The 24368-nt window shown below is 35.2% G+C and overlaps 1 protein-coding gene across 9 annotated transcripts in view; it reads right to left on the bottom strand.

Annotated features, from left to right (window-relative positions):
- LOC124308676 (uncharacterized) overlaps positions 1 to 24368 on the bottom strand; it is a 314483-nt gene that overhangs the window by 209301 nt on the left and 80814 nt on the right. For 7 of the 9 annotated variants that reach the window (XM_046771610.1, XM_046771617.1, XM_046771609.1 and 4 more), the window contains one exon: positions 8699 to 8730. The exons of the other annotated variants lie outside the window; for them this stretch is intronic. The gene's annotated coding sequence lies outside the window, so the exon portion shown is untranslated. The remainder of the gene's footprint in view (positions 1 to 8698; positions 8731 to 24368) is intronic. 9 annotated transcript variants of the gene reach the window in all.

The following is a 24368-nucleotide window of genomic DNA, read 5'->3' on the forward strand; positions in this document are numbered from 1 at the left end:
AAATAATACTATAAAGTTCAAGCTAGTTGCATGCAAAATGCGAAAAAAAGCTTACTTGCAGAATAGGTGCACTGCTGCTAATGAAATTTACACCAGATTCGACACTCTGTACTCTTAGTGCACTCTGAGTAGAGGTAATAGAGTTTGCATGTACTCCTCTGTTCTTTGTAACTAAGAACATTGATGCTCAGGATTCTTTCATTCAATTTGGAACCAGTTTTCACTGGCACTTTGATTACACGAAGCATAACGTCTTTCAATCACAGTACTATACGATATTCGAGATTAAAATGATCAGTTATTCATCTCCTAATTTTGAGGTTTGAAAGTAATCATAGTGAGAATAATGTTGGCAACATTTGTGCATTATTACTCAAACTTGAATTCCTTTTGTGTCATATAAACTACTTGTTTGACCGCAGAAAACAATTATTTGCGCTTGTATATTTTTGTATCACGATATATGATTATAACCTCAAATCTCACGACGTTGCATTTGGATAAAAATGTAATGACTTAGTTGTGAATTCGATGATATTAATCTGTCAACTAAATTAAAATTACAAGCATTGCGATTTACTGCTGTTATATTTAATTTTAAGTTCCCCTTAAATTATAAAAATGTATGTAAGCATAGATTTTTTGAACTCTCCGAGAAACACTTTTTGTCGACCTTTGCTTTGTACCGAAACGTCAGCGATTTCGAATAAACAGTTTGATCTGCGTTTATACCGACGAAGTTTATTTTTTTCATTAATTTCATGGTCAAGAAAAATTACATGCATTATGTATTACATGCGTACAATTTAATATTCAAGTTCAGTAAATTGTATTACAGATCCTTAGGTAGTAAAGAGAAAATCAATGTTATTTACTGAACTAGGTCACAGGATCATTTAAATTGAACGTCAATTTCACTTGATGCCCGTTTGCGCATATATTCTGGGTCAAAGAAAGGAAAAGTTTAAACAATAAATCTAACGTGAAGTTAAAACTTTTCAAGCTTTTCTTAAGAATAAAATCTTGGTCCACAACCTTTCAACTTTTACTTTCTAGGCATATATAGAAATGTTCGGTACCGTGAGAAAATCATTAAAAACTTCGTGCTAGTTCAATTTTTATTTCCAGTTTTACGGTTGATTTTTTTTTCATCTATATCTGAGTGATGCTCCAATATCCTGAACAGCTTCGCGTTTGAATCTAATCTATGGTGTGCGTGTGGGCCACATTAACAATTTTTATTTCTACGGTGATTTCTCGTCGCATTTCTGGTAACAGTGCTCGATTTGTTTTTTTTTTTTTCTGTTTCGTCTTTATCGAATCACTTTATTCCTTCACTATCGTGAATTTAGTAAAATATGTTTAGTACGACTAGATTTTCAGTAGGTTTATATGGGACGTTCCATAAGAAGTTAATTAATTTTAACTGTAACCATTTTTGATTTCGCCAATGCTGCTTGAAGTACTAATAATGTCTTTGATATCACCATTTGCTTTTAAGAATTTTATTTTGACAAACTCTCTTTTGGATTATCAATATTCACACCTTACCAAAGTTTGAAATCTTTCACAGCAATCCTTAAAAAATTCTCAGTGATTGCATTTTCTGTTTCAACCACTTTCAGATTCAACCCATAATGGAAAAATTGTTTCGTCTAATTTCTTGGCGCTTTGAAAATTTTGTTCCTGTAAGAATTGGTGTTCAACGTTTTGAGAATATTAAAAAAGATCCGAAGCATTTTTCACTCTATGCAACCCAATAAACATTGCTGGTAAATAAATCGTAAGAAATTCGTCGAAAAATAACGTTGTATATAGTTGAATAATCGTTCAGCACATACGTTTTTTCTCGTGAAAAATGTCCGCCCTGATATAGGTTTTTTCTACTGCGCTCATCAACGTTTTCTGTTAGTGATTATGATCCGGATATTCCACGGTTGAAGTAAACGTCGAAATTACGGTTTTCAGAAACGTAATGAAACAAGTATGGAAGAACGCAATTTAAATGTTAACGTAGGCGTTTAATATATACCTGTTATAGCCACCATTTTTCATTGGAAAATTTTTTTTATAATAATACACGTACTTAATGTGTGTTGATTTAACGTAAAAACGATATCCGTAAACAATTATTATACGTTTAATTGAATACACTTAATCGAATATCACGCGGTTCCGATAAACGTGTAACAACCAACTTGAGAATATGTTTTCGGTATAATTTTTCATGTACTATATTAATACACAAGCTGTTAAAAGCTTCTTGTATGGTCAATATGGACTTATCTCAGGGGTTAGATGATACAGCAACGCTCACATTCTTAGCTATTTCAGTAATGGTAACTTCCACCAATTAAATGATATTAATTATTTTACATCCACACCTATGTATTCTTATGAGAAATACAGGACAACTAAATGAGATAAAGCACACACCTTTGCGAAACATGATATATATTTATTATAAGGTACTTTCATCCAAGGCAACAATGACAATAGTTACATTGCACACGTATCGAAATATCCGCTTTAACAATGTATCCGAAACATAACAGTAGTTTTTTATATACCAGTTTGTCTGTATCGTTGATGCGGACATTTTATTATGCCAACGATGTAACTGTGTGAATGTTGACTGGGATGTATAAATAAACATACAGTCTTTTACATATACGCATACCTCAATTGTACAGATGTACTCACAAGAGTATAGAAGTATAGCAAATAGTAAAATTAAGTAAACATGAACAAACAAAAACTTATATCCGATACAAGAGGTTTGATAACAAATAAAACATGAAACAAAATAATCATACAATGATTATACCCTAACGAGGAAAATTGTTAACTTTCATCTCGGGACTAGGTAAAAAATCACAATCCTGACAAAGTAAAATAATAAAAAGTATTGGCACATTATTTCAAAAAAGAACACAGACGCTATAGAAAGCGTTGTCTAGGTACGCAGTACGCATAAGTTTTAATTATTATTCGACCGCAGCTGGAGCATTCACTTCCTCGATATCACTGCTAATCCGTCAAATACCTGAAAATACATAGTATTTAACACCTGTATTCTAGGTAGAATAATCTTTATGTGCCATTTCAACGTTCTCTCAACGTGTCTTGACAGGTCTATTATACATCATTTCAACCACTGTGTGTTTATTGGGAAAAGATGCAGCCACTAAATGATCGTTCATTCGTACATGATACGTATGTGTTAGCGATCTATTTCACTGGATAACCTTATAAAAGAAAAACGATGCCTGCACAAGTAAGAATGAAGCTAACAATAAATATCTGCGGCTTCTATTTGCAATCAGTATATATTCCATACCATAGACATGCTTCTTATAGCATTATCTACAAGCAATTCTATTGTGCCTACATCCTTTCGGCGACGTTCAAAAGCAAGTACGACGCAATCACAAAGTATTTGTTTCTTCTTTTTATTGTCAGGTTATTTACGCCTGTATTGTCATTTTCGTCTGTATTGAATCATCGTGATAAATTTTTCCAAATAGAAAATACATTTGTACTTACCAGCTTATGAAGGCTCACATAAACACGGACGTGCACTGACCTCGGAAGTTGGTCAAATTAGACTGATTCACTGATCGCGTGAGCTGAGAGCCTTCGCGAACGGTGGTGGGGGGGGCATTCTGGCGCGTCGTCCTCGGCTCTCAGCGTGCAGGAACCGTACGAGTTACAACACGCTGACCTAGCGAGCCAATCAGAGGCAGAAGAAGAGGCGCGAGTATTTCACGCTAGGACATTCTCGATTCTTCGCGACCGCTTGTCGTTTGACACATGCGCTCATTATACGTATATGTAACATCCATGGTACACGAGCTTCATCTACGGCCACTCGCTTTCCTAGCATGGGTTATTCCAATATATACATTATGGTATAGGAAAACGTATGTTTTACAATTAATAAAGACGCCGCGAAGGGATGCACTTATATGCTCAACTACGTAATTTCTTGGTGACCTTTGTAAAAAAATCTGTTCATCGATTTTTCAACTTTTTTTCCTATGTTGGGGAATTAACAATAACACAAGGAAAAGAATTTGAAAAAATGGAGGTAACATATTGTTCTACTTTACAATATTACGTAGAATAAAATTATCACTTCTAGTGTTATGTCACCTGAATTTTTTCATATTTTTGATGATACTTACTAGTTTATCGAATGAAAAAAAAGATTGGAAATCGAATGACCAGTTGTTTACAAAATTTAAGGTAATCAGAAAAACGTGCTGAGGAGGATAACAAAACGTTGAATTTTAGTCACTGCTAACATGAGAAAAACTTGAATATAATGATTATAGTTCCAAATTCAAACATCGCAATATGTAAGTAAATGATGTAAAAGTTGATTCCTGCCCTCACTATGTTGAAAAGGGTAGTATTCTTGGATATGAAGGTCAGAAAGGTACGAAACAAATCTTGTTTACGTTTCAGCCCGAGTAGGTATATAATTCTGTGTGTCGATATGACAAGTCTATGTACGACGTAATTTTCACGTATTACATGTGATCAGTAGATCAAAAGTGTATTGACTTAATTATTAAACAATTAATGAGAACATATTGGCAAGGTATGGTAACTATACGAAACGTTAAACTTGTGTTACTGGTGAAGGAATAAAATATGTATATTAGCTGTTCATGAGACTAGAAATATAATGGATTTTACCACACGTTTATACTACGGATCTCGCTTACCACAATAAAACGTTGATGATGGAACGCAGAAATTTTGTATTTTAATACCTACAAATATACCGATTTTTAACGAATTTAAATTGACAATTGAGCTAGTAAACAAAACGTTGATTATTAGTCTAGAAACCGTTGTTTAAATGTTGTAGAAAAGCAGTGAATGAAACGTTAAACTTGTGTTACCGGTGAAGGAATAAAACATGTATATTAACTGTTCATAAGACTAGAAATATAAACGGTTTTACCACACGTTAATACTACGAATCTCGCTTACCACAACAAAACGTTGACGATGAAACGTAGAAAATTTGTATTTTAATATCTATAAATATACCGGTTTTTAACGAATTTAAATTAGCAATTGAACTAGTAAACAAAACGTTGATTATTAGTCTAGAAACCGTTGTTTAAATGTACGTGTAATGAAAATCGTATAATATTTGTGGAGAGACAACAATTAATATTTTACTGAAAAATTACCGTATATCGAACACGGTAATATTTTCTACCTATACCATAATTATACGACCTTAACGTTTCTTCAACCACATTTTAACCGGCTCATGTTTACTGGGAAAGTACGTTGAAATTGCGCGGAGATCATGAAAATCACTGTTTCACAATGTTTCATCATATTTCCAAAAGATTGTACTCAAAAACAGTGTACATACATTGTAAAAATACTTAACGAATTCACAATAATTATTATTCACACTATTTCAATTCATTTTTAGTCAACCTTACAACTGATTTATTTATCATACTATTTCTCAGCCACTCTGATCAATTAGGTTATTTTTCATTAGGTGAAAGATATTCCTGATGTTGTTTTCAAATTTTGAAAATGTTAAGCGTTGATTTTTACACGGACCTAATTTTCATACGATCAGAACAGAAAATTACATTTTTTAAAATAGTTTTTCGCAAATTTCAAAAAAGGTGTAACTTTGGAAAAGTGTGAATGTTTATAGTCAAAATGTGCTTCTATGAAAGCAAATTGAAACAAAAAGAAATTTGCAGTTTCCGAAATTTCCCATTACCTGAAAATGTATCAATGCGATTTTTTACTCAAACTACCTTTAACTTTAAACTTCGTAATTAATGCGCCAGTATTGTCCCAACGGTAAACAATGGAAAAAATTCTGGAGAGATTGTTAATTGGGCCCAATTATTAATGTAAATTAAAAAGTGAAAAACGTGGTGATGGATCTCGATTCTTCATCGTCTGTACGAACATTCGCGTATCCGGGATATATATCAGCGGGTGACTCGTTCTCCGAGCGATTTGGTGAATTCCTCTTTCCGTGGGTCGGGTAACTGGATACGTAATGGCATAATGGAATAAAGTTTTCCACTCGGTGCGATGGGGTCGGAGTGACATTGAACTCAGGGTTTGTCGCGACGAACGGCACGGAAGCATAAAGGGAGAAGAGGGCCGTCCTAAAATCGTCGGGAATTCTGGATGAGCGCGGCCAAGTGTCAATTTGTTTAATGCAGGTTGACCGCATTCGACATGTTGAAATGAATACAATGATTCTGGCAATCTCATCAGCTGCACGACAGATCGCGAAAAAGGAGGGCGTAGAAAAGTTAATCGAGTTCCAGAATTGATATTCCCCGAGTTCGAAATAGACAAGAATGCGAAAATAATGTAAAGAATTATCACAAAATGGCAGCAAGCGTAGAGTTTCTCGGTGTCGAAGGTCGATAAAGTCAAACGCAAATTTTAACGTTTCAAATAATATTTATTTAATACAGTAACATAATACAAGGCGAAACTTTCTTAATGAAAAGGAAAAACAGAAGCGCAGTAGCGGTATAATTTATATAAGGTTTCCATAACCGAGATATCATCCATTAACAACAATCAAAATCCAAAGTAGTCGGCTCAGTCATCATCCAAATAGTAACAAGTTATTGTTAACCTTTGCATCGTAATCCAACGTAATCAATCATCAGTTACATTTTCAATGCTCAAGATTATTTTTCTAGTTCTTTCGGTGACGCTACTTCATCAAAGTTCGACAGGTTATTAAACAATAATAGATGTAAACGAAAGACACGTCGTCGCACCAGAAACAAGGACGAAGAAAGAAAGGTTGGATCACTAATCGAAGATGATGTGAAAGGAAACTCAACCCTGGTTATATTTCTAGGGGAAAACATGGTGCCATCATCGTTGCGTCAACAAACGTAACCTAACCTCGTAGTTCTAAATGTTAGATCCTTTACCGTGAAAAGGGTTACTTCAAGTGTTTGTTGGAAATTAAATTGTAATATGAATGGCCGCAACTTCTGGGCAATGATAAATACCTATAAAAATTTAACCATGATTGGAAAGAAAGATACAGTCCTCAAAATAATTTCGTTTGTTCAGCCTCGGTCAATTCATCATGCTCGCTATCGTCTGCTAGTGATACTACACGAATGTTCTCATCTCTAATGTACGCGTGTAATCATCAAGTTGCTCTGGTGCAGATTAACGCGTGCATATGACCAGATCATCCGCATGGAACAGATGATGGCGGTGCCCCGAAGGCAATGTCGCAAGTAATTAGCGCTCATCGTGTGATATAACGGATCCGAAACACTGCTCCGATGCATGCACCGGTAGGCAATTGAATGCCATTTCGATGACATTTCGCGGCCAAGTTTCGACAGAAACCCAACCCAATGAGGCAAGTGGACCCAGTTCAACGAGGTTGAAGTCAGTAACGTTACCACAAAGAAAACATTTGGAAAAAATCACTATTTCATTATTTTTACATAATGGTTTTGAAAAATATGCAGCTGGCCACTCGAAAGATTGTGACATGAATCAGTCTCAGAAGATGTAAAAAAAAATGAAAAAAAAAACGGGGGAGAGAGAGGAGCAGTTCGATCGGCAACAAGGGTGATTTACGACAGCAAATACATCACCAGTTTGTCAGGTCTATAACACAGGTCTGGAAGCAAAAAATTACACAGGTTTTTTATGCTGTTTGTTTTGTTTTTTTTTTTTTTTATTTGTAGACTTTTAGGCACTGCAACGGTGAAAAATACTAAAAAAAATTCCATCACGTCAGGTTTTTTTTTTGAACTCGTGTGTGTAGTTTCGTTTAGAGTGAAGCTCTTGTTTAACTCGTGATCTGGTATCTTATTATTGATTCTAAGAATCCTATGCAAAAGTGATTGCTTACTTTAATTTAACATGTATCAGGGTAAGAGTCAAGAATAAATACAAACAGAGAAAGAGAAAACGAAACGCGGAAGCGTGTTCGAAGAAGTTTGAAAGAGAATAAGGAAAGGTTTCACAGGCGAAAAAAATGAATACGAAATGTTAAGTACTCACGTTTCATGAATAAATTATTTGTTTAGTTTTATAGTAAATATTATTCAGTGCTTTGTAATGAAATGGAGGTTTTTTTCGTGCAAAAACCTTGTATTTTGCAAAAATACTGTACGTAATGGTGAGAAATGGAAGTCATTTTTGGATTCATCACACTCGAAAACACAATATTTACCAAAAACATCCAATACAACTGAAATAAAATACTTTTCTTCATACCTGTGTAATCTAGACCCTGCGACCTTTTAGAGAACCACTAAAACTATCTACTACGTGGGGTCCAGCAAAAGATCCGTAAAAAATTCAAGAAAATTTTCAGGTTATTGAAGGACATTCGGGAAAAATAAAAATACACGAACGCAGAGGTTGCTGTACATAATCAGCGTGACATACGTGATACACGTTATTTCTACTACAAGCCGTTAGTAGGAAAAAACTAGGAACACGATTCGATGCGCGAATCGACTTTTTGAAAACAGGTACTCAGTGAACGCAAATAAATGTATAATTCGCAGTAAACCTTAAGAATAGAACATCTCTAGGACAGGCGAAAAATTCCAAGGACATTTCCAGGACCTCAACGTCTTCTAAGACCACTGAACACCATCTTAACACTAACGAGAACACAGTTCGAACTCACCTTTCTCTGGTCCATGGGATAAAGTGATGACCCTGTAAAATAAGATATTGTTTAATCGTTCCACAACCTTTTTATTGGATACATTACGAAAATTTCGGTATTGCTTATATGACCTAAAGCAAACATCGCGTGATAAATATTGTAACTAGAGAAATAACGCAATCACAAAAACGCAATTCATATGTGAACCTCATATGCAGAAAACTACTTTTACGGCTTTAAAAATTCAACGTTTTCTGAAATTTACCATTGCCAAATTGAATTGTCATTTTCGTTTCAGTATTCGTCGACATCTGAATTCCAAGTCAGAAGTCTGTTCTCCCAAAATAAATTCAAATGAAAGATCTGTTTAAAGGTTCACAGTCAAAATATAATTTTAGAATGATCAATGTTTCTTTCAGATGACGGTTGAAGTAGGTCCTAAGATGATAAATGACGAAAAATATTTGCCGTTCGAATTCGATTCAGAACAGATCGTTCCGATGAGTCTGTAATAAGCAGGTAAAAGTTCATTGTAGGTTACAAAAACAACCGACAGCCGTGATGTTCGGAAGTGAATCGAGTTTGAAACGACCACCCTTACATGTTAATGTGATCCGTTTTCTCATGCAAGTTTTAATAGTTTCAAGCAAAACGCGGGACAAGAGAAAATCTTTCCTGCGATTCCCCGACGTGCTTTCACATCTCCATATTCATTTCACACACGTCAATGACGTTAATGGTGGAGTTGAAGTGCATCGAGGATATAGTTGAAAAAGAATGCTCTTGGAACCCTGTAAATCACGATCCTTATTATCGCGAAACACTGTAATTTGCTGGCTGTAAGCGTATTCGGTTTTTTCCCTATTTCAAGTATAAATAATTTCACCGGATCCAAATTCCGCTTTGCAAAAAACGAGAAGGTGTTCTATGCCTCAGGATCAGTGCCTCGATAAGCCCCTAATTTTTTTTTCCCGAAACGAGGAACCTGCCGCTCTGATGAAAACACGTTTTTTGCTTAAACCTCGGTACGAGCGAGGATACAATTTAATCTCTTTGGTTCGTTTCATTTGCTCCGCTGTTGCGTAATTAAGGATAAATCGGTTGGACCGTCAGGATCACGTATCGGGTAAAACGGTAAACCGGTTGAAAAATCACTAGCAATGTTATTTGCTTGTTATTTATTTGTTACAACGTTCTTTGAAACCGAAAATACAAAAAACGTGTTCGCCGAAATGAAACTTAAGACAGTCCTTTGCGCGACTGAAATTCCCAGAGGTGAATTGAAGATCACATGGTTTCTCAAGATGTCTGTATATATAAGTAAAATATGACTCTAATTCGTGGATGGCGTGACAGAGATCCTGCGCCATTACCAAGGAAACCGCGTGACGGCTTCTCATTTCGCTTAAATACTTCTCACCCGCGAGTGAGAACCCAATTTACTCTGTCCTTTGTTTGGATACTTGGTTAATTGAAAACTGTCTCGAAGAACTGACACTCATTCTAGTACGGTGTTAAATTTTCAAAGCCTACCTTCCCCATTTTTAATTCACAAATATTTAAGGACAGCAAAGAGAAAATGAAAGCGAAACATTTCTTCATAAATAATACGCACACTCACAGAACGTCGTGTACAGCCACTGTCGCCCCGGAATAAGCAGCCGAAGTGACATGTTCAATTTAGGTTGGTAATAGTTCGGGTAATGTAGGGATCTGCTAACTCGAGTGCGTGCAAGATAGTCCGGTCAAAATAGGTCTGAATTCAAAGTATTCGGTATATGGCTGCATTTTTGTGTGTAACAGAATTTTCGACACTCAGGAACTCGAATCTGAAGTCGTTTTTGAGCTGCACAGACGGCGTTTCGAAAAAACAGCAAAATTTGAGGTTTTTTTGCGTTTTCCTCAAAAACTGCTATTGATTAATGAAAAATGACTCGACCATCGTGTAGAGCGGAAAATTCTACACCAAATTATGTCCTTATATGTCGGAAACGGAGTCGGATTAACAAATTATGAAAAAAGAAATTCTACTTATCGACGGCATCTGGGGAATTTTTGGTGAAATAATTTCTGGTTTCTTAATTTGTTAATTCGACTCCATTTCGGACATATGAAGACATAATTCGACGTAGAATCTTCCGCTCTGCACGATGGTCAAGTCATTCATCATTTATTTATAACATTTTCTTACGGAAACTTAAATTTGAGTTCCTGAGAATCGGAAATCTCTATACACAAGAATGCAGCCATATCCCAAATAGTTTTAATTCAGATCTGTCATGTCTGGACTAAAATACGAAGCTAGTGAGCGAATACGCGCTCGAATTAGCAGATCCCTACATTACCTACGCTATCGCCAACCTAAATTGAAAGTGTACCCGTTTGAATCATTCGTGATTTTATAGTCATGCATACCTGCATACAAATCGGGAAATTCGATCCAGTCGGTCAGCGATGTTTCAAAGTGTAGTGTAATCCGTGGAATGACTCCGAACCGAACACGTGATCGTGCATCGTTCTACGAACAGTATGCAAAATAAAACGATTTGAGCCAAATCTAAACTAATGTTCACTACTGGAACAAGCATTGTTCAATTTCATTTATACACCAGGTTCACAGTAGCAGAACAAACAATTACTCGAATGCAGAGTGTAACCCGATTAAAAACGCATTCTCAGGAAACAAAAAGCTCGTGGCGAACCTGAAACTTATGCCACGTGATTCTTTCTCTTACTCGCAATTAAACAGGTACGAAAAAAAAAAATCTTTCGAAAATGTATAACGATTTAATTTCTTTTCACGTTACAAACAGATGAACTGATATTGTTCAATGACACGAGACAAGAACAGGATAAGAATAAAAATTGCGGTATCGTATACAGCTGTTTCTCAGTAAAATGCGACGGAGATTTAAGCTCTATTTCAAAATGTAAAGATTCAAAGAACAAATGTAATATGAAATATTCCGTTCTGTCTCCAACACTAACAATTTCCCTGCATCACAACCTCGGTTGATGACGTTAGAAGTAAAAAATGTATTCGGCTCTCTCTCTCTCTCTCTCTCTCTTTCTCTCTCTTTCTCTCGCCCTCGTTGAATAATTCGACATCCGAATCAGAAATGCGCGTAGCGTTTGACCCGGTAGAAAATGTGGGATATTTTTACGACAAATGTCGATGAAATTGAAAGAAAAAGAAATATAAATAAGACAATAAGAAAATTTGCATGGCAAATGGTGACACTTATCAACCTCGAGGCTATCATTATTTCGTTTAAACTTTGTTCGGTTGTTTTATTTTTTTACCGACGACAGAGGAGGGGGACACACATTTCATCTTTTCACCCACAGGGCTGATATTTTCACAGTTATGAACAACTTAAGTCTCGAAAAAATTATATAAATCACCGTGCACAGCCTGTTTTGATGTCGGCTCTTCAGCGGTTGGTATATTTAGTATGAAATACCGCTTCTCTCAGTTTTGTTAATATTATTCAAAGCATCTTTTTTCAAAATTGAAGATAAAAATTTACCGGTGAATTTATCTGTCAATTTCCCCTTACGATGAAATTTTATCGAGCCTTATTTCGTCCGATCTTTCCCAACCAGTTTTATCGCCTACCAAATGGCTCATAAACCGATCGCAGGTATGGTGTAATCAAACAAAGCCATAAAAAAAATGTGGCAAACATACGCGCGCTGATTTTTGCATGAGTTTTAGATACACTGGGGCCCAAGGTTTTTTTTTTTTTTTCATCTCTACCAAGGGGAAAAAAATCTCTAATATCGTGATGATCATTATGACATGGAAAAGCAAGGGGATAAAAGCTTGAAAGCTCACAGACACATTACACTTCTTACACATTTGGGGATCAATAAATTTATGTCTTTCTTTCAATTTTCTACTCTTTCCGCACTTCTTTCTTATGGGTACCTAATATATACGCACAATTGCAGTCCATAAATTTATGAAACTGCAGTGGCATGAAAATTCAGGTAAAAACGTACGCAAAGTAAAAATATTATGGAAATAGCAGGGGGAATCGATGTTGGAAATTAGTTTTATACATGATTCCGTGATAGTTAAATTCGAACAAATTTATAGTATTATATGTGATTTTGTTAGGTAAATTTGATGTTGAAACACATGTGCCACAGTCTTTTCTCTTCTTTTACATATACTCAATTTTTGTCGTAAGATATATTTGTATATGTAGATTGTACGTATTTCTACGCTTATAAATATAAATTGATACTTGTTTTGTCTACCTTTTGCAAAGACACGAATCGTTTACTTTTCATTTCATTACAGTTTAATACACATATAATGTATAAAGTGGGGCTATAGATTCGCTGTGATTCTTTCTTCGCTGCTGTTTGTAAAAATTTGAGGAACAAGAGCACCTTCATTCACTCTGTCACTAGCAATAAGTTCATCCGTTGTACGATTTACGTTTAAATTGTAACGTTATGGAAATGATGTAACGTGACTTGTGTGTTGTTTCAGGAAGGATTGGTATTGGTATAAGTGCAGGTATTATATACTATAGACATATATAGGGCATTCCGTTTCAAATAAACGGCCCATGTACTTCATCCTCTTGTATTTCATTCATTTTTTAGTATCATGTTTTTACCGATCCAAAAAGGGTCACGAAACTTTTTTCAAATTTTTTAAGTCACTGGTGAAATTTAAAAAAAAAATTAAAAAACCAATTCCGAAAACGCCATTTTTTTTTAATTTTCAAACAATTCGCACAAATTCTATGATTTAAAATGTGATTCTTAAACACCACACGACAATGGGATCTCAATATCAACTATTTTTTTGCAAATTTTTACTTTTTCCAAGTCGGAATTAATTTTATTTATTTTTTTTTCTTCTTCTTTTATTACCCGGTATAAATGGATCATGGAATCATGAAAATGATGCGATTCTGAATTCTATTTAGATCAAGACATATTAGGAGAAAAAAAAAAAATTTCGACATGAAAAAACTAGCGATTTATCAAAAAAATAGTAAATTTTGAGATTCCATGATTGAGTCATGCTCAAAAATCACATTTCAAATCATACAGTCGGTGCGAATTTTTTCAGACCCAAAAAAATGACGTTTTCGTAATCGGCTTTGCAATTTTTTTTGTTAAATTTCACCAGTTTAAAAAAATCTGAAAAAAACCCCGCTACCTTTTTGGGTTGGCAAGAACATCGTGCTAAAAAAAAAAAAATTAAAAATCGAAGGCGGTGAGGTACACGGGCTGCTAATTTGACTTGGAATGCCCCATACGTACAAAAAAGATAGAAATGACTTGCAACAGAAGAGACGTAAACCTAGAAAGAGGAGAATCTGAAAGCAGAAAGTGGATTCGATACCTAAGCCGTGTGATCCATACAGGGGCTCAGGGATTTGTCAACAACATGATACCTGGCACAACACGGCTTAGCCATCGTGTTTCGAGTGAGTCAAGAAGGCGGCAGCGTTTTTAGTCCGCCTCTGAAAATCTAAAAGAAACTTTTATTCGGTCTTTTGTATTTGTAGAGAGTGCAAACACACGGTTGAATGTTAGGTGATAGGTAGGTAAGACAGGAATTCTCGTTTTGATCCGCTTTCAAAACGACATACCGCGGAAAAAGAATGATACAAAGATTACAGCCGCGTTAAAGAGAGTAAAAAATAATTACAAAGATTACAGAGATTGAAAACATTACCGGAAATACAAAATGATCGCATAGATGACAAAGATTTCAAGGACTTCGATAATTACATTGATAACATGAGGGGTTTTAAGAGGTTGCAAAAAAGAAAAAATATACATTACAATGGATTACAAAGATTACAAGTACGCAACTGCGAATAGTACCAGAATCACAAGAATTGCATGTAAATTACAAAGATAACTTGCATAACACGAAGAGAATACAAATGACTACGTAAGATCACGGGAGATTACAAACGATTGCATTGATTTCAACGATCACAAAGAAAACTTGATCTATACGAAGAGATTATAAAAGATCACGAAAGATTGCAATAATATAACGCATCAAATATGTCAAGGATTACAAAGACGACATGAAGGCTACGAAATCATTTCAAAATATTACAAAGATTACACGTGATTACAATCTATGAGATAACAAAGATTGCACAAGCCATAGACCGAATTACAAAAGTGATTAACCCTTCGCCTCGTTTTCGTTTGATTATGATTGAATTTTTTTTTTTTTTTTTTTTTTTTTTTTTTACTCTTCAGCTGAATACAAAGGGGCAGGAATGAATATAATACTCTTAATATGAACAAGAATCCTGAAGAGGATGCTGCTATATATAGAAATACTGGCTACGATTTGTTGGCAGTTCTAAAAATTTAAGGGCAATCCAAAGCAAATTACGAGAAATATCCTTTGGAGCAGAGCCAAAATTAAAGGTGAGGTAACGTTAGGGGAAAATCTAGCGAAATGTAACGTATACGATGAAAGAAGGTGAGAGGTGAGAAAGTACTAAATTAGGGTAAAAGTGTTTCTAATTAAACGAACCGAAGTGTCCTCGGGGTGCGACGTGGATTCAAGTATTTATCGGAAGTACAGTCAGCTTGAAAAATCGTTGAACCGGGAACGTGAAAAAAGGAAACGCTTACAGAGTGTAACCGAAGCTAACCAGGATGCGTCGATAGTTAATGAAGTACCCTTGGCGCAAAATAAAATTTTTAAACTCGCGAATTCCAACCGTAAACATCTTAATATTACCAACTGCATCATGCAAGTCACATTATTCTGTGAGTACTTTGAATTCTGATAAACGATAGGTGATTTTATTGATAGATGAATTTTCAACAAATCATCAGAGTTGTATCTTGGATTATTTTGATGGATGATAAAGTAATGAAACAAAGTGAATTCTTCGTCTTCGTTAATATGATAAAGTGATTACAGGTGAAATTCAGGTTTCAATATTTTATGCCGGTCCACATAGTCCTTTTTAATTACATTGAATTCGATTAACTTCAGATATAACTTTTGAACCTCTGTTTTATTGCGTTGTTCTTTCAACACATTTTTGACCTGGCTGTACGTCGGTTACGTCTTACATGCGGTAATGTTAAAAACGTATAAAAAGTCTTAGAACTTGACTAACAATAAGTTGTATCGATTTAAATTAGAGAACTGAGCAATTGGAAGACTAAAAAAAAAAAATAAAATGAACAGTGATTTTTTATCGAAATAAAATAGTACATAGTTAATAATCACAGACGGATTACATTATCACGCAACATAACCTCACTTTTTATCACAAAAATTGGATACAATTTCATATCATTCCAAGCCGTAATGTTTTTCTGTAAAAGTAAATTATCAAATCGCACTAGCCTACCGAGATTAGTTCTCTCATTTGATTTTTTGTTGTAATTAAAGTTTTCCACGTGGAGAAATATGGACGTCAGTTTTAATCTGCATACTTCAATTTTAATACAGTCTACTTTCATTGGTTTCGTGAAGGTAATTTGTAAAATTCAAGTTTATGGTCATGTAGTACTCCAAACCTTACCGACCGAGCAAACTCGCCGTTTTTCTTGCTATATTAAATAAACAAACGAACGAAAAGGGTTCCACAAAAGAGCGATCCACCGTTAAAATTCGAACCCTCTCCGTTCGTTTGTTGATTTAATATAGGAAAAAGAAGGTCGAGTTTGCTCGGTCGGTAAGAGTAGGAATATTACACGACCCTAAATGGAAGCCTTACACTCCGCACCCTCGACATTGCCGGAGTCCCTACCGTATCTCGATTGTGCAATAGGTATCGTGATTAATTCTGATCAAAAGTTTCTAGAATCACGTTAATATTCCTGCACGCATGAAATATGGGCAGAAACTTGAAATCAGGTGTAAATATCATCCTCACGCGTATCAGCCTGCGAATTACTTTGGTTCTCCAGCGAAATTGTTCACGTGTAGTAGGATAAGGTGTACGCGAATACACGTTAAAATTCATTTAACAACGGAATAATAATAAAAAATAAATAAAATAATTAAAAAGAAATCCAAGAAGATGGTATATCTGTAACGCAGGTATATCTCGCCGGTCTCATTTTTTTTTTCTTCTTCCTCTTATATTACTTCTCTTTTTCTCTCGGATTTCAACAGCCCCTGAAGTTATGTGTTTCGGAAGTATAAAAAGATACAGGATACAGAAAACATTACGGGCTTTTACGGGCCTGAAAGGTTTTTCTAGCTCAAACTAACGTCTGTGTAATATTCTCAATCCCAAATCCGCAGGGATACCAACTCACCGAGCTGTGATAGTTCCGCATATCACCGCCTGATTTCAAATACAAACCTATGTATCGGTTATACCCTGGTGTATTCCTTTCCAATGTAATCGAACCGAAGTTATACTTTGATTTCACTTCGATTACACTCAGATTTCACGGTATAGTTAGGAATTTTTCACACTGTAATCGCATTAAAAGCTTACCAAAGTCGCACCGAAAAATTACTGAAATAAAAATTCTCGACTACGTCACTAGAATAACACCGAGATCGAAAAGGTGTCGTGCTCAACTGAAATTACACTGAATTCCGAATTAATACTTGTAACTGAAATTATAGTTGAAATCTACCGATATTGAATAATGGGAGAATATTTTTGTTGAATTTAAAAAAAAAACGACTAATTAGCGATGTTTTAGCGATACTAGAGTGGATTTTCCGAATGTAACTTTGGTAAAACCGCAGAGGAAAAATTTTACAACTACGTCGAAAAAATTGACTGGAATTTGAGTGATTACATGAAATATATATCACTCCGATATAACTTATTTTAGGATCCACTGAAAAACACTCTAACAACACTGTGGGACCGTATCCCCCAGGGTATTCCGTTACGGTTACTTTTTTTTTTTTTAAAGTTAATCACAATATTCGGCCTCGTTAGTATAAAATTAATTCTCTGGAAAACCTGACACTTTTCAGAATGTTTCAAACTTTTAAATAACAGTATCAAGTTATACGGTGAAATGTTAAAACGGAATAAAAAAACGATGCCAATTAACTGTCTCCTAGAAATTGGATAAGACAAAATTGTGCCGCGTAACGCGATACGGAAGATTAAAAAAAAAGATAATAAAAATCAAAATACAAAAACTAAAAGGTAATTAAGCAGAGATCACGTCAGCAAAACACGGTATCATTTGCTTGATCGTGAATGAAATTTAGCAGCACGTAAATCGTGAGATTTGCGTCTTAGAAGTGAAACAGTCATTCAATGCTTTGCAACTGTGCAAGCAATTGTCGATTTCGTAATCAAGGATGTATAGTATGTAAAGGAATGTATTAAATGTGTCGAAATAAAAACACGACCATCTAGAGGTTGAAGAAACGCGAAACAAGTCAGAGCTAAATTTTATACATTTAGTATAAAAAGTCTCTGCGATCAGTGATAACGATTGATACCGTTTACTAGTTTTGCCCACTACTATTTTTCAACCTTAGCTAACGCTTTTCGTTTAAAAAGTTTATTGGCAAATCGGTTCGTTGTCTGAAAATGGCAATGATCAATTTATTCATACTTTATTAAACATTAATCATTAACACACATTAGCATTTTCGGCAAAACGTATATTCGTTATTCATCAAGTATTGAATACATTATATATCATCTTTCTTCTTAAATGCATGCAATAAACATTATATATACTTGCTAAGATATTATTATTAAGCAATTCATGCATTATTAACCCCTTTTTTTAAAGAAATAAATTTCGCTGTGCGAAAATTGTAGAATCATACGATTTCTTTGGATACCGTTAATAGGTGAAAAAATACTTTGCTGAACGAGCGAATAAGCCATCGCAGAATAAAAACGAACGAGTCTCCCTAATTTTTAAACTTGTAATAATGAAATGTTGACATCGTAACCGTGGTTCATAATTCTAGGGTGTATTTCTTATTTTTTCTACTCTTAAAAAAATCTACTGAGCTTACAAAAACACGATATATCGGTAAATCGATGACGTAGGACCAGCTCGTAATGAAATTAATCAAAAGTATCAACTGTCGGCTAACCAATCTCCTTGAATAGCTCCAGATACACCACGTGCTCCTTTAAGGGAATCGATTCGGAATGAACAAACCCAACGGTCTAATTGGCCAGGGACGATTAATGGGGAATCAACCAATCGCTTCAAAATCAGAATTCAACAGAACGAATGGGCGGTGAGGTGAAACAGATCGATCATTTAGGCACTTCCAGTATAATCCGCCGCAGGACATTTCGCAAACGGGAGTTATCCTGTTATTCCAAAAAATTCGATCTCAAAGTTATAGCCAATGTCTACTTTATAAAAAAAATTTTTCATTCAATCGGAAAATTTAGCAACAGATAGTGTTGCAAGGACACTATCAATAGTGTTCAATCGGGATGGAGGTCAAATTTCTAAATGACTAAAAGGTCGACGGGTCGAAATCCCGAAAGTTAAATTAACGAAAGTTTACAACGTAAAAAGTCCATTGTAACGATTCGGATTGGAAATATATACTAACATAAGACTTCAGTCACAATCTTTTTCATTCATTTTCAAACATCGTCACCGTCTTCTATACATATCATCTATATATCTCACTAAAAAACCTCTCTCTTCTCAATTTTATTTCACGGACAATTTTCTCCTCGCTCTACGTTTTATCTCTTTATTTATACATGTGTGTGTTATTTGTTATTTATTATGGGTTTTTTTTTTTAAACTATCAGGATAAGTTTGTTAGATCTACGACGAGTAGTGTCCATTTATATTATAACAATAAAATAACGAATTTAAGAACGGGTGAATAAATAAAAGAAATAAATAAATAGAACTTCCTAAAATTATATTAAGTCTGATTTCATGTTTTTGTGCCTTTGTCTGATTTTATCCCGTAGATTGTAGAAGAACTTAAAATCGTTACACCATAAATACGAGAAGCTGTATTGTAAAAAGATGAAAAATCGAAAACCCGAATATGTATAGAAATAAATTCGTGCCGAAAATAGTTCTTAAGAATGAGCAAGGTTGCGAAAGGGAAAAAAAAATTGTCGATTTGAAAAAATAAATAAATAAAATAAAAGTCGAGTGTTCCAAGTTTCAGAGTCTTACTTATTACGGAAATTCAAAAATGCGAATCTTATCAAAGCTCATTTATACAGACGGGTCAAAATAGTGAAATCATATCAGCTACCAGTTTTAGTTAATAGACGGCAGTGGTGTCTACCAGCATGTCATTCAGAACTTTGGCCCTTATGGATTTTGACAATTCCACATTTTGAAGATAAAAATTTCACTTCTCTTGAATTTTGATTTTCGACGATTTTTTTTTCGGTTCATTGGCTTTTCAAAGTAAAGGCCGTTCTTAATATTTAAATTCATAAATATCAGAAAATTCACATTTTGTGCTTTGTTCATTCGGAATGTAAACTATTCTGAAAAACCATTTTTAAATAAACGACCTGTCGGTAAAGCAGTTATTCGATTTATTAATTTATAGAAAGTGAATTTTTCATTTCACTGATATTTCGTTATTTCAGAATTCGCATCTACAAAATTTCGAGTTTTCAGCCAGTCGGCTTTTCGATCTTTCGGAAATGTGGCCTCCACCATTGAACTGACAGCAAATCGTGTTCTGTACAAGTCTGCACCATGTTATTTTCTACATTGTAGGGATCAAGATCCGAGCGTATGTACACTTGGGGACGATGAATCTGAGACGGCTAATTTTTTACATTAGACAGTTATGTTAGCAACACACAAGGTCCCTACATGAGACAGGTCAAGACACGCGTGTTCCAGTTTTTCTCACTATAACGTGGGCAAAAATGTTCTATGCGTGTTCGCCCACAAAATTTCAAACTTACATTACCGCATTAACCAGTTTTGACCAATCTTGCTCAATTTTTTGAGGTTAAGCATTAACGAGTTGCGTCCTTGGTGTCCTGACGTTCACAAAATAAATAGAAGCACGTATATATTTTGAGGTTAATCGTTGTGACAGTTCAGGAATCAGAACTAGACTGGGTACTTTCCATTTAGAGCACAGTGTGACACAGTGTACAAATTTCTATTGTAAGCGGCCAATCCGGGCAAAGGAATAGACCAGAAATGTTTACACCGTGTCGTATTGTGCTCTAAATGGAAAGCATCCATTGTCATACGAAACTTGTGGCGCATTCTCACTAATTTTTTTGCCGACGCGTGTCTTCACCCGTCTAATCTAGGGACCTTGGCAACACAGAGAAACCTACAGCGCCATAGTCGGCCGAGCGCGAAACAAACTCAATCTCAATAACATAACATAACCCATGATTGTCGAATCGTCGAAAATTACGAGTCAATCTAACAAGTCCTCATCTCCGCGATATTTTAAGGTTAGATTCAACGGTCATAGGTTGTGTTATGTTTATTGAGATTAAGTTAGTTTCGCACTTGGCCGACTATGGCGCCGTAGGTTTCTCCGTGTTGTCAGCATAACTGTGCAGTGTAAAAAATTAGCCGTCTCAGATTCGTTGTCCCAAGTGTACTTTCCATCACATTGCAAGCCTGAAAACGCAGTGATATCGTCAATCACCACGGATCTTGCGATATAAGTTCGCAGAGCGCAACGAGTTGTAGGAACCTGGTTTCGTGACAGGAGTTATTAAGACCTCTGCCAACAATTTCACAGCCCATTGTAGCCATGCAGCAGGAGAAAATAACTACTCTGAGTGCTTCGCCGGTGATTCTCTCGGACTATAACCTACAATAGTGATAAATTGTTTCTGTACAACGTCGTGAAACGAAGACCGAAGACTTGATTTGTGGAATACAGTGCACGAGTTAATAAAAAAAAGGAGAACGAAGAATTCATGAATAAAATCATGATTATATTAGATTGGCTTTAGTTTTTATGTTATTCTAGTATTTTAAGGAGGGAGATGGTTTGTAATACAATCATGATAGTATTTGTAAATTCTTCGTTCTCAAACAACAAAATTCACGGAAAAATCAGGGCAACAGAAAAACTTTTTGATCTATGTTAAACTGTATAGTATTTATTTGACAACCTCAAGATATTGAAATAAAAATAAAATTCTTCATCTAAATATTGCGTTTTTGAGTCATGTATGAAAATGTTGATAAAATAAATAACTGGAACCAATTTCGAAAAACTAGGCTTATTCCTAGGGTCGTTGTCACCGAATCTTACTAAGACCACTCAAATATCAAAGGCAATAAAACATCTGTTGACTAGTGTAATTAGTCGCTGAAAATTGTGGTGCAGAACGGATCAACGATTACGAGAATCCATCTGAAGAGTGAGCGCTGATACGCTGTAATTTGTTTAAAAATTACTAGGTAACCAGTTGAGATCAAATGGTATCAGATCTTATCGAAAGGTCAGCCATTTTATTGATTTCAACTGTAACTTGTTGTTAGTTTGTTTTTTTCCGCTTACATAAAACACAGCTATAATTTGTATTTTGTTTCGTTCTAAATGCAAATTACAAACATCTTTTGTATTTTCGTTTTCTGTAATTAAAAAATACACGTCCGATTTGTATTTCATTTCACTCCGATTACAGATTTCAAATGCAAATTGTAATTCGTATCACCCCGATTGCAATTTACAAATGTTATGGTTAATTTAAATAATATACAAATATGATTAACTACAAATTATAATCGGATCCAGCCCAATACTGACATGAAATTAATCCATCTTTTCTACAAAACAAAATATTTCAGGCGATTAATAAAACAGGGAAAAAGAAACAAAAAATCCAACAACTTTTCCAACAACGATATGTTATTCTTTTGGTTTCAGCAGCAGAAACGTGCCCTGGAAATCCAATCACACCGCGTACTGTATCGTTTCCCACGAGATTCGATAATTAAAATCACATATCATGAATTGAGTAAAAACGTAAATATTTTTATTCATTCAATTGTTTTCTTTTTCTATTTCTTCTGTGTTCTAATGAGACGAACGCGTTTGCCGATCAATCATAGAAGCCACGAGCCAAAGACGAGACTGCGGTATAAATTGGTCAACATGAGACATCAGTTCTGACGACGATGAGGCTAATTGTAAGATATGAATATCACGCGACTCGTCGAGGTCTCGCGGGGTTGACGGATAAGCAGCCATTAGCGAATTGCCGTCATGTAAAAATGAGCAGGCGTTACGACAAAGGAGGATAAAAGTAGAAAAAGTTAGACACGAGCTGCGACATCCCTTAAGTGATACAAATGGCCGGGAGGAAATTTGACGCGGTAGCTACGTTAACTTCCGGATGTGCAATTAAGCCCGGGCGTGTAGGATAGATTTTGAGCATTATTCCACGGATGTTTGGTGCTGGGGCGTTTCTGGTTTTGCGATACGGAAATGGACAGTTACGGGAAAGTTGTCGGGACGTTATTGCGAAATTTATTACACGGCGTGTAAGTAGCGGTGGAAAAACACTGCAGTGTAAAAAAGAAACATCGCTTCTTCTGCGGCTCAGCCACACTACTCTGCAATGTCCCTTGGGAGGTATAAACCATAGAGTATTACTGCTGCCCCATGGTAAAGTGTAGGTAAGATTAACGTTGTAGCATTTGAATTATGCGCCCATTCGAGTAATACAATCACGGTCAAAAGCCAGACGGGGTAAGCTGCCAACTATATAAACTCCAGACAGTTAATACAAGCCCTGGTTTCTAATGCCTCAAATTCCAATCCCTGGGAGATCATTTTCAACGGGTCGTTGAGATAATATGCTGTCATTATTATTCTATACTACGGTATCCCTGAAGGAATCTTCGATATCGGGCGTTCCATGCCAAATTAACCCTCTGAAGCATTCATTTTTCCCTACAGCCAAATTCCTTGAAACTGGATATATAAGAGTTCTCGAGTTCGCTGATTTAAAAAATGAGGTCAGATCTGAGAAATTTTCAAAATTCAATACTGCAAATCTAATATGGATGATTTGAATCAATTATTTTTACTTACAGTCCGCCATATTGGATTCACCATCTCGTATTGTGAAATTCGTCGTATTCGTTTTCAGCAACCCCGAAAACTCCCGGGTAACAAATTTCAAATCAGATCAATTTTTATACATTCAGTGCGTCATATTGTATCCGCTGTTTCAAATTTTGAAATTTTGACGTCAGATTCGTTTTTAGCGACCTCAAAAACCCAAGATTATCGAATTCCACGTTTCTAGTCCCCGTAACCTTTCCACAATTACACTTATTCTGTAAAAACAGACATTTTCGACACTTTGTTTATTTATAGCGCTCACTATATTCGCGGAATCATGATAATCCTCTTGCAACATCAACATTGTTATCTTAGAATTCCAATTAGGTAAAATCAAAAAAAAAAATGACAACGATATCTCAAAAATGTACATCTTGAATAACCGATTCAAAAATAGTGTCTCATATATGAGATGCTGCGCCGCAATGGGTTAACCACTTTTGATCCTCACTATTTTTTATTTTCTGGGAACGTTTTTAGCTGATAGTAGAATCACAAGCCATACAATCTATTTTCTCTTTAGTATTTCTTATTAAATTACTTTGAAGTTAGTAATATTCAAATCTTTTCAGAGTCTTACATCTTTCCAAACTTGAGAAAATTTTATAATAATTCCATTTTTGTCTCGGTCATTTCAAGATTAGTCCCGTACGAGTT

Source organism: Neodiprion virginianus, chromosome 7 (assembly GCF_021901495.1).
Source record: "Neodiprion virginianus isolate iyNeoVirg1 chromosome 7, iyNeoVirg1.1, whole genome shotgun sequence".
Taxonomy (NCBI): Eukaryota; Metazoa; Arthropoda; class Insecta; order Hymenoptera; family Diprionidae; genus Neodiprion; species Neodiprion virginianus.